This window comes from Taeniopygia guttata, chromosome 1A (assembly GCF_048771995.1).
Source record: "Taeniopygia guttata chromosome 1A, bTaeGut7.mat, whole genome shotgun sequence".
In the NCBI taxonomy this organism is placed as follows: Eukaryota; Metazoa; Chordata; class Aves; order Passeriformes; family Estrildidae; genus Taeniopygia; species Taeniopygia guttata.
In genome coordinates, this window is record NC_133025.1 from 61,849,508 (window position 1) to 61,859,831 (window position 10,324).

The window sequence follows — 10,324 nt, forward strand, 5'->3', positions numbered from 1 at the left end:
CCTTGCCATAAGCTGTGCTTCAGAAGCAGAGAACAGCTGTTCCAGGAGATGTGCATGGGGAGCTCTCCATGGGGACCAAAGGGATAGGGATGCAAGTAGAGGCACAAAGGTAACAAAACCTGTGGGCTATTGTCACTCCTTGCTTTAGCAATGAAATCCAGCTACTAAAATCTCTGCAGGGAAAAGGGGAAAAAAAAGACAGTGGAGGACGAATTGCATACAGATTTAGTGCAGAATTTCATAGCTGTTTTGCACCACTCCAGATATTAAGTGGAAACCCCAATTAAACAGGCAAACAAATGAAAAGCAGAATGTCTGTGTGTGTGAGTAGCTAACACCACACTGGTTGCTCCAGCTAGTCCCCAAACCTCCAGATCCACACTCTAGTATGCATGGAGCCTCATCAATAGGAACATTTGAACCTGCACATCTAATTAGAGCAATGCAAATAGGAAGCAACAAAAAGGAGGAATGGAAGGAATGGCTGGTATAGAGCTTTACCAGCTCCAGCTGGATGTGACCCTGTCAGGTCAGGCAATGTGAGGTGTGTTTACCTGTCCAGCAGAAACTCCAGAGTTTGCTGCTCCTTTTACCACAGCTTCTCCCTGGGTCTGGTGGTGCAGGGTAGTTTCAAACAGCTTTAAGGAGTTATTCAGGAGAAGAAATGGACCCAGATGAAAGGAGCTCCCTGCTCCAGAGTTACTCCATACTCAAATGCCATCAGTTGGAGGATGTGTCTGATCCACACAGCCACATGAACCCTCGCACTGTGCTGATCTCTAGTTTTAAAGGGGGTTTTCAGGAACTGAGTGAAGCTGTGGGAATGTTGGCCTTTTCTGCATGTCTTCTTCATGCAGACCTGCCCACTTTTTTAATCATCAGCCCTAGACACATTTTTTTTTTTTTTTGTGATGGATATCACTGGCTTTTCAGTCCTCATCTCAGGATATAAAAAACTTTGCTCTCCAGACCACTCCTGCAACTCCAACATTCATGACACTCAAACCCTTCCTTTTTCCAAGAAGAAAAGGGTGACCTCTGTGGAAATACCCAGTCCACCATGCACAATATTCACCACTGTTAGCAATAAACTCCTCTGACTACAGCAATATAACATCTGTTGCTGCTCTGCAGTCTCACCCTTTAATTAACCACAGATGGTCTCTCTGTTCCCCGTCTGGTCTAATTATTTTGCTTTTGAAAAGAAAATATAAACCAGTTTTGTTTGTGAGCTGTTCTTTGTAGGTAAATTCCTGCACACCTTTTACTGGATAAGATGTAAGATGTCTTGTGTGTCCAGAAACACAAAATTTCAGATATAACAGTAGAATTGCATTTAAATCTAGGAGAGGAGGAGGATTTACACCTGAACTCCCAATTCTTACCTTGCAAGGGCCACCAGTCCATGGTTCATCTGAAAGGCCTGAAGACAATAGAGGCTGAATAATATTTTAGCAAAAAAATGAGTACAGAGTCTGTATGCACCACATGCATCTTTTTCAAGGTAAGGTCTGCATGAGTTTTTTACTAAATGTGTTTTATCTGTCCTAAATCCCCCAGTACTACCAAAACTCTGAATATTCCCTGCAGTTCCCATCCTTTACCCTCATCTGCAAATGTATTCAATTATTAATTGATTATTCAATTATTAATGGCTGCATTAATTAACAGGGTGCCTTGCTGCCTCTTTCCCACCCCCAGAAGAATTGTTAAAATCAACCAGATTCCATAACAACTGCTGAGAGAGACTGATAATTCTCTTTATTTGTGCACAATGACCAAAGGAAATATTTTTATTTTTGTGTATTTTCAGTTGCTTCTTGACACAATCCTGCAGCTTTATTTTCCCTGATTCTTAGGACTCTCACTAAAAACAAGTACTCTATTGACAGTGTTTCCAAGCCACTCCTGGTTCCACAGATATAGCTTCAACGAGCAAATTGATTACTATCAAAGGATTATATATGTCTCTAATGCAGCCACCTGAGAAAAGACAGAATCAAACCTCACTGGAACCAGTGGAAATCTTTATTTTGGCTTCAGTATCACCTTGAGCTGAGGGGTTTTTTTTCTCTATTCAATTCTGTGTGCAGCTTTTAACCAGCTAGGTAGAGAAATTGGGATAGCAGTGGAAAAATATTCATCCCCAGCAAACTTCCATTACTGTGGCCTTCAGTGAGCCCCAGTGTGGAAATTGTGCACTGCCAGCAGTTTGGGATTTGACCCTGCATTTTCCAGAGATGGGATCACCCTCCAAAACTGGCTGCCCAATTTTGTCTGCATTTATCCTGATGTTAGGGCTGGCTTTAGTGAACTTGATTTTCAGAACTGTGTTCCATGTGGGAAGGACTTAAGGCAGACACAACTGTGAGTCACTTTTGAAAGCTTATCAGCATTGAATTTAAATATATAAGGACTACTGACCCAACATCTTCTTAAATCTGTGCAGTTTATGTCACAGATATCAATGCTTATATCAGGCTCCCTGTTATCTAACATTGTAGTGTCTGATTTTGGTAACTACAGGGATGCAATTAACAGGGATCACAATTTAAACAGCATTTAAACAGAGAGTCCTCTCCTAATGAGCTCATTCTTAAGAGGATTATTTTCCCAGAACTTTTCCAGTAGCCACTTTAAATAAGGGACGAACAAACATGCCAGTAGTCTTATATTCAATCTTACAGGTGAACCTTTTCTTCTGGCATCTAGTTTTTAGTTTTTCTCCCATCTATTATGAAGCTTTTTTCAAATTATCATTATTTTTAACACGACAGCTATATATGACTTGTACAAGTCAAATCTCAACTAAATTCAACAAAGCATCCTCTGTTGATGCTAGGAGAGGGTTTTGACTTGTTTTTGTTGTTGTTTTGCTACATCTAATCTTTTGAGATACAGCAACATATTTTCCTAAGAGTTTGGAAACACAGGAGGTCAGTAAGGACATAGCCCTGTGAGGATATTTAGATCTAGAATTGTATTCTTACTGCCAGGACTGATTAAGAACCTGAAAAAGGGGAAAATTTATTTTACAAAATGTGGACTTAGCTACAAAACCAAAATAAATCAACAATAAAGACTGGATTAAGAACTTTCTTTTTTCTTTTTCTTTCTTTTTCTTTTTTTTTTTTTATCAAGAATTAATAAATATACCCCTGACATACTTTGTTTATTCCAATGACATGTAGAACTGGTTCCAGTAGATGGAGCAAGAAAGCAGAAGGAAAGCAATGCCACATACCCAGGGCACTCAGTCAGAGGAGATGGATATTGAGCCATAGAATTGTTTGGGGTGGAAAGGACTTTTAAAATAATCATATCCAACGTGTTCATGGGGCAGGACATGAACTGCACACAGGTTCACAGAACAAGATTCAAAGCATCAGAGGAAAAAGCCCTCTGAGAGCTACTCCATGACTTCAAGTTCAGTCAGGAACACTCTTCACCTAACTGACACTGACAGGAGTTTTTCCTTGGAATTGGCTTAGTAGCTGAAGAAAAATAACTTGGGATTTTCTCCAAAGCCAAGAAAATAGATTAATTATAACTGGCTTGTTATTCTCTTGGCTTTAGTGAGATTACAGCAGCTTAATCCTTCACCAAAAGCTAATGCTGTGGAGAAGTATTAAAAGAGACAAGCTTTACATCTCCCATATGATCTCCAGCCTCTTATTTCTCACTGCCTGTCTCCTCTGGCTCTGCGTGTGCTGCATGTTTTATTGTTTATTCTCAGTTTGTGTGTCATGTCAGGGATCACATGTCCTGCACACAAACCAGCTGAGTCCCAGCTCCTGGGGGACACCACAGCATCTCAGGAGCCAAAAGAATGCCAAGCTCTTCATTTGGGATGAAACGAATTTTTTATTATTATTATAATTTTTTATTTTCTCTTCCGCCCAAGTTAATATCTTCTAAAAAAGTTAACATCTTCTAAAAAACCAAATAAAACCCACCACCAAAACAATGGGGGCTTGTTTTGTTGGAAATGAATGAGAAGGGGTCATGCTGAAATCAGTGATATATTTTTTTTTTTCCACTGGACCTATTTATCACAGAAGCCTCCGGCAGACGAGCAGCAACATCCGCGAGGTCTGCGTCCTGTCATCGTCCCAGGAAATCTGTGACACCCAGCTGAAGGGAAAAGGAACATCTGGGATCACTGCTCCTGCCTTGCTCACACTTCCAGGCTCAGGGAAAGTCAGATATTTTTCTTCCTGCTCCTTCCCTAACTCCCAAAGCTGAGACTCAGCCCTGTGGGACCATCTCCAAGCCCTGTGTGGTCACCTCAACTGGCAGGTATTTTCCAGGTAATTTGCACAGGAGTTTTTTGACAGCAATGGTCTGCTTGGCTTCACTTCCCAGCTTCATCTCTCTGTGATTTCCTGAGTCCCTTTGCCAAAATCGGGCTGACCAAGTTATTCTGAAAAAATGTGGTCAATTTCCTTTAAAAAATCATATAGAAAAAAGCACCCAAGCCCCAAGAAAGCTATTGCAAAGATGCTAAATTCCTTTAAAAGTGCCTGCTTTCTGAAAGGCATTTTGGACAGAGACTGTGTGTCTATGTTTACTGTGTGTAGCACCTGGCTGCGATGAGATGCTGGTGCTGGCACCTGCCTGCAAGGCTGCCTGGAACCCATGGCTGGGCAGACTCTGCTCAGTGACTAGGATGGGGCACACACATTGTGGAATCATGGAGTCATGGAATGGATGGGGTTGGAGGGGACCTTAAAGACAATCTCATCCCACCCCCTGCTGTGGTGTAACTGAGATCTTCCAGTACCTAAAGGGAACCTGCAGGAGAGATGGAGAGAGACTTGGCAGGAGCCTGGGGTGACAGGACAAGGGGGAATGGCTTCACACTGACAGAGAGCAGGATTAGATTGGATATTGGGGAAGAAATTGTTCCTGTGAGGGTGGTGATGCCCTGGCACAGGTTGCCCAGAGCAGCTGTGGCTGCCTCATCCCTGGAAGTGTCCAAGGCCAGGCTGGATGGGGCTCTGAGCAACCTGGGCTAGTGGAAGGTATAGGTGGTTCCTGTGCTGAGGTTCCCATCCCAGGGAACACCCAGCTGTGGTTTGTAATGTCACATCAGCCTTTCAGCAGCTTTGTTATGGGAGCATCTGTGCCTGTAGTGCATTATAGACTGCAGTGGTTCTTCTTGCTTCAGATAACCCCAGTAGGTTTGCATGGTTCCCTAGTTTCTCTTTCTTTTGATTAAAAAAAAAAAAAAATCAAAAGAACCAAAAAAACCCCAACCAAGAATCTGCCAGTTTTTCTACCCGTTAATTCTCCCTCATCAGGTTCACTGCTCGGACACACAACTGCACGGACAAACAACCACACAGAGCCCTTCCCAAGCTGCACAGGACCAGGCCCTCTGCCTGGGCACCACAGTGCAGAGAGATGTCATGCACTGGTAATTAGTCTATATTTGCAGAAAATATGTCTGGACATAAACATTTTCCATTCCAAGCTGTCACAGAGTTGCCCATGTCAGCCCCTCAGGCATCACTGCCCCACTTGGCACATCCCTGCAGAGATGGTGCATCTCAAAGAAGCACAAGGGCAAAGAATTCGGCTCTGAATGTCTGTAAATAATTTTTAATTAACACCAACTTGGAGGGGAAAAAAAGAAGTGTTTTGCTTGTAGATGCTTTATGATGGGAAAGGATGAGATTTGTTAAATAAATAATTCCTTTTGAATTAGTCACCAGGTCTAATTAAGTGATACCAAAGGGACAAGGAATCAGAAGAGCGAGTTAGAAGGAATATCTAGCTTAAACATAAGATAAAAGTAGTATTTGAAAATATCAAAATAAACAGCGTGTGTGAATGTTTTTCTTGGGATGAGCCAAGGGAAATATTTTCCTGAGGTTTGGCCCATACAGTATGCAACAGATGAAACCAATCTGGTTGTTCTTTTGAATGAATTGCACAATTAGTGGATAAAGGGAGATCTAGTGGATGCTCAAGCAAAGCCTGTGTGTCATTTGAGCAGCATTACCCTCTAAATCCTGATATTTGGGTCCTGCCTTTTCCTACAATTGACTTTCTTTGTTGTTGGTGTGACTCCTTTAACTCCAAGGGATTGATTTCACCTGTTGGAAAGGGGAATCATCTCTTTGATTCCTGGTGAAAATTTTAGATTTTTCAGCTCTGCTGGCAAGAAGCCTGCACTTGCTGGGGGATTTTTCTGCCCCTTTTAAACAGAGATACAATGAACATCTCTAATGTGATCCCGGGAAAATCTATTAGTCACAGCCAAACTATCCAGGCAGCCCAGGGGATCCTCTGCCCTTGCAGTGCTGCTGCCAAGGGTTTCCTAAAGCCTGCTGGGTTTTCCTTCCAGGAGCTCCACGTGGATTCTCAGCACAGCTTGGATGTGGAGCCCACACATCCCCCTTGGAGTGGCCACCTGCTCTGCCCTCAGACCAAATCCAATCACCAAAGCAGAGGTGAGAGCAGACCCTCCAAGATCCAACAAGAAATTCCAGATCCTGTGCTGTCACTGCTGAGGCACACTCCCCATCTGCTCCTGCACCCTTCCTGTGTAAAACCCAGAGAAAATTCAGGGAGTTCTGATGGACAACTCCAGCTCTGCAAATGAGACAAAACAACACACAAAAGGTGAGATTTAAATGCCTGTTGTGGCACATGGTGAGCATTAAATGCAGAGGAGGCTCTGACACGACATTGTGCACAAGTTTTTATTAAAACTCAAAATTTGCCTCTATCCACAGTACAATTTGCTAGTAAGAGTAAACCTGAATTTCCCAGCACTGTTCAGGAAGGATGTTTTTTTTAGTATGTGCTTGTGTGTATCCCTGGTTTGTGAGATTTCCAGACTCAAAGCTATGTGAAGCTGGGAGGAGCTTTGGGAGCTCATATTAGCAGCACATGAACAAAAAGTTGTCATAAACCTACTGTAACAATCAAAAAAGCCATGCATTAAAAAAAAAAAAGAAGAAGAAGAAGAAGAAGGTGAAGCCCAAATAATAAAACAGCAATAAAATGCTAGTAACACAAGAGCTTTGTTTCTGCCTCTGCCAAGGGAGGCAAGGCTCAAAGCATAATTTGTGTCCAGCCTTTCCCAGCTGAGGAAGAAATTGAGCTATCCTGCATTACTGAGATGAGGGAAGTGCAAAAAGGCACACAAGGATTTTTTTTCCTTCCCTTTTGCACATCTGCCTTGTATTATTCCTGGAAATACAAGGAATATGTCAGTGTCAGTGCATCTGAGGGAAGGATTTGGAGAGTGTTACCTGCTCAGCAGAACTGGGTGTTTGCAGGTGGACTGGCAGGGCTGTTGTAGTGGCACTGGGGGACAGCTCAATTTTTTGAATTCTTCCACCTCCAACACTAAATACAGGTTATCAGAGAGAAGTATTAAAGGTTGATTGTTTCCTTCTCTGCCTTAGAAGTGTTGGTATGTGTTGGGTATCTCCCAACAAAAATTATTCAGAAATGGTGCTGAGCATTGTAGAGGGAAGGGAAGTATTATTCAAGGCAGTCCTTGTGCTGGCTTGGGATCACCTTTCAATATTAACACAGCTTGCTGCAGAAATTGGGACAAACTCTCTCTTTTCCATGGCAGATATTACTCAAATGAGTAAAAAATTAATCTCAGCATTCAGGACTAGGCCTTTTAATCGTGACTAAAATGCATGGCAGATATGTGATATAACATGGGAAAATCAGAGAAAAATGTGGTACCTCTAAAAGGATTGGATATGTTGATTGTTTATTTATTTAATTTGTTTTTTACATACCACAGTCACCAGATGCATTCAAAACTTTTTATGTTCTTTTTACATTTCCCATCCCTGTTCTCTTCAGAATGGTTCTCCCAGGATTTTAAGTAAATAGATAAGAGAAAGAGGTTAAGCTTTTGTACTGGTGGTATAAACCCTTCTTCACCTGCTAATTGCTCCAGGGATGTTATTTATGGCCATAATTGATGCTATTGATATTAAATACCAGGAGACCTTGTGTCTGGCTGCTGTAGTATGACAGGTAGCTCACTTTGCTCCTTTTAATTTTAAAAACAGGCTCTCTTTGGACCACATGTCTGTCCCACAGAAATATGGCAGTGCTGAATTCCCAGATGTAAGTGTGCTGCCTCCATCCTGTCCCTGCTGACATCCAGCACTGGTTATCCAAGCTTTCATCTCTTCGTCTTTAAAACACTGCCATCTGTTGTTTCCAGACGGTTCAGTCTTCTGTTTATCCAAAACCTTGTTCCAGGCCATATGGAAAAAATATCTATTTTCAATTAACCATCACATTTTCTTAAAATATACTACAGCAATAAGAAAAAAATAGGCCTTGCTTACGCAGAGCTGCTCAGGAAGGGGGTGACATTTTATTACGCTCTGGAGCTTCAGGATTTTGACTATGTGGCCATTCAGAACATTCAGATACCACAGAAGCTGCCAATTTTGCAATAACACAAACATGCTTGAAGCATTTGAAAGCTGTTATCATATATATATATATATGTATATGTATAGGTATAGGTATATGTATAGGTATATGTATTTCACTGATATTAACACATTAATCAAGTTATTTCCATGGGGCATTTTTCTAAATAGGCCATTTTCAGCATTTTCCTTCTGCAGTCAGAAACTCCTCATAGAATCATAAAATGTTTTGGGTTGGAAGGGACCTTGAAGATCATCTCATTCCAAATCCCTGCCATGGAAAGGGATACCTTTCACATTTCAGTTGCTCAGGATTCTCTCCTGGCTCTTCCGGGTTAGTTTCCTTCCAAAATTCTCCTGTACTTATGCTGTGAGACCCCATCTTCACCATGAACAGTCAAAAAAAGAGACAATGAGGACATTGCCTTCAACTCAGGGCAGAAATGAAGGAGGTAAAAAAAAGTCAGTAGAGGTATTCATCCAGCAATTAATCTTGATGATACTGATTCCATCTTTTCTTTCCCGAATCTGAGCTTCTGATAAAAGAATTTTCAATACTAAAAAGTGAAGGAGATAGCAGGCTTGGGCAGAAATAGATTTCTTCGGGACTAAAAAAGAAATAAATATAAAAGGATGTTATTTTTAGGAACAGACTATGCTTGTCATTCCTCAGTTCAAAGGAATATTTAGAATGAGAAGTTGAGTTTCCATTCAAAGCCATCCTCTTTGAAGCAGGATAAAGGCCTGGCCTTCCATCCTTCAAACAACTGTAAGGTTTTGCCCTCCTGAGTTACAGTCTTGTCCTCCCAGCCACCCACAAGCAGCAGCCTCCTCCAGATACAGGCAGATTATTGCTCTGTAAAGTGACCCAAGTTGAAACTAAGGAGGGAAACAGGTGCCAGGTGGCCAGCAGAGACTGGCACAGAACTGCCTGGGTCTCTCGAGCTGTTCCTCACCTCTTATTCACCAGGGACAAAAAGGAAACAAAAGGCAGTGGTGCAGATGTGGGAAATCCTGCAGGCAAGATCAGAATCTAACTGCATGCTAAGTGGACAGACAATATTAATGTGTGTTACATTTAATTAATCAGAGAATTAGCTAGCCTTAGCTGAACACTGGTTCCTTTTTGGTGGATAATTACAGGCTGCTTCTCAGCTTGAAACAGAGCCAGATATATTTTTTTGCCCATTGCTTGTAGCACTTCATCCAATTTTCATCCACTTGAGAATGCTTAACTGCAGAGCCACCAGAGTTCTGGAAAGGAAAACTGGGTGAGTGCTCTGCAAAATGTGCTTTCTTAGATGTAAGGCATGGACAATGCAGTATCTTTCACTGCTATTTTATATTATTTTATCTTTGAATGGTCAAAAGAATAACTGGACAGGTGGACAGTTAGAATGATCTTAGGTTTTGGATTTTCCAGAAGCTGGTAAACTTAATACTCCTCTATAAAGCTCATCTCTGTTGGACATTGTGCTTTTTATCAGCCCATTTTACTTGTCAGGAGCTCATTCAGCCTTTCCCAAAACTACTTGTTTTAAAAGTCTTCAGTGTTTGCATCTTAGTGCCAGTGAAGTGGAGGTCCCCAAGTGATACTCCCACTTTGGGATAAATTTTTCCCTGGCAGCAGTGATCTTTAGCTAGGAGTGTGTTGTGCTCATAAGCAAACAAAGTCCTTGCATGAATTTACAGCCAAGAAGCTTTTGGAATTACTGAAAAAGAAAATAGGATTGTGGATTTTTTTTTTCCCTTAAAGAAATTTTAGGTACAATAATATGGTGCAGTCCTGGGTGCAAGAATGCCAGCCAGCTCTGAATGGAAGCACACAGATACTGGGAACAACAAATGATTTCATCTCAGTGTTGACTTGGGAACACCAGAAGGAAAGAGGCAGAGGG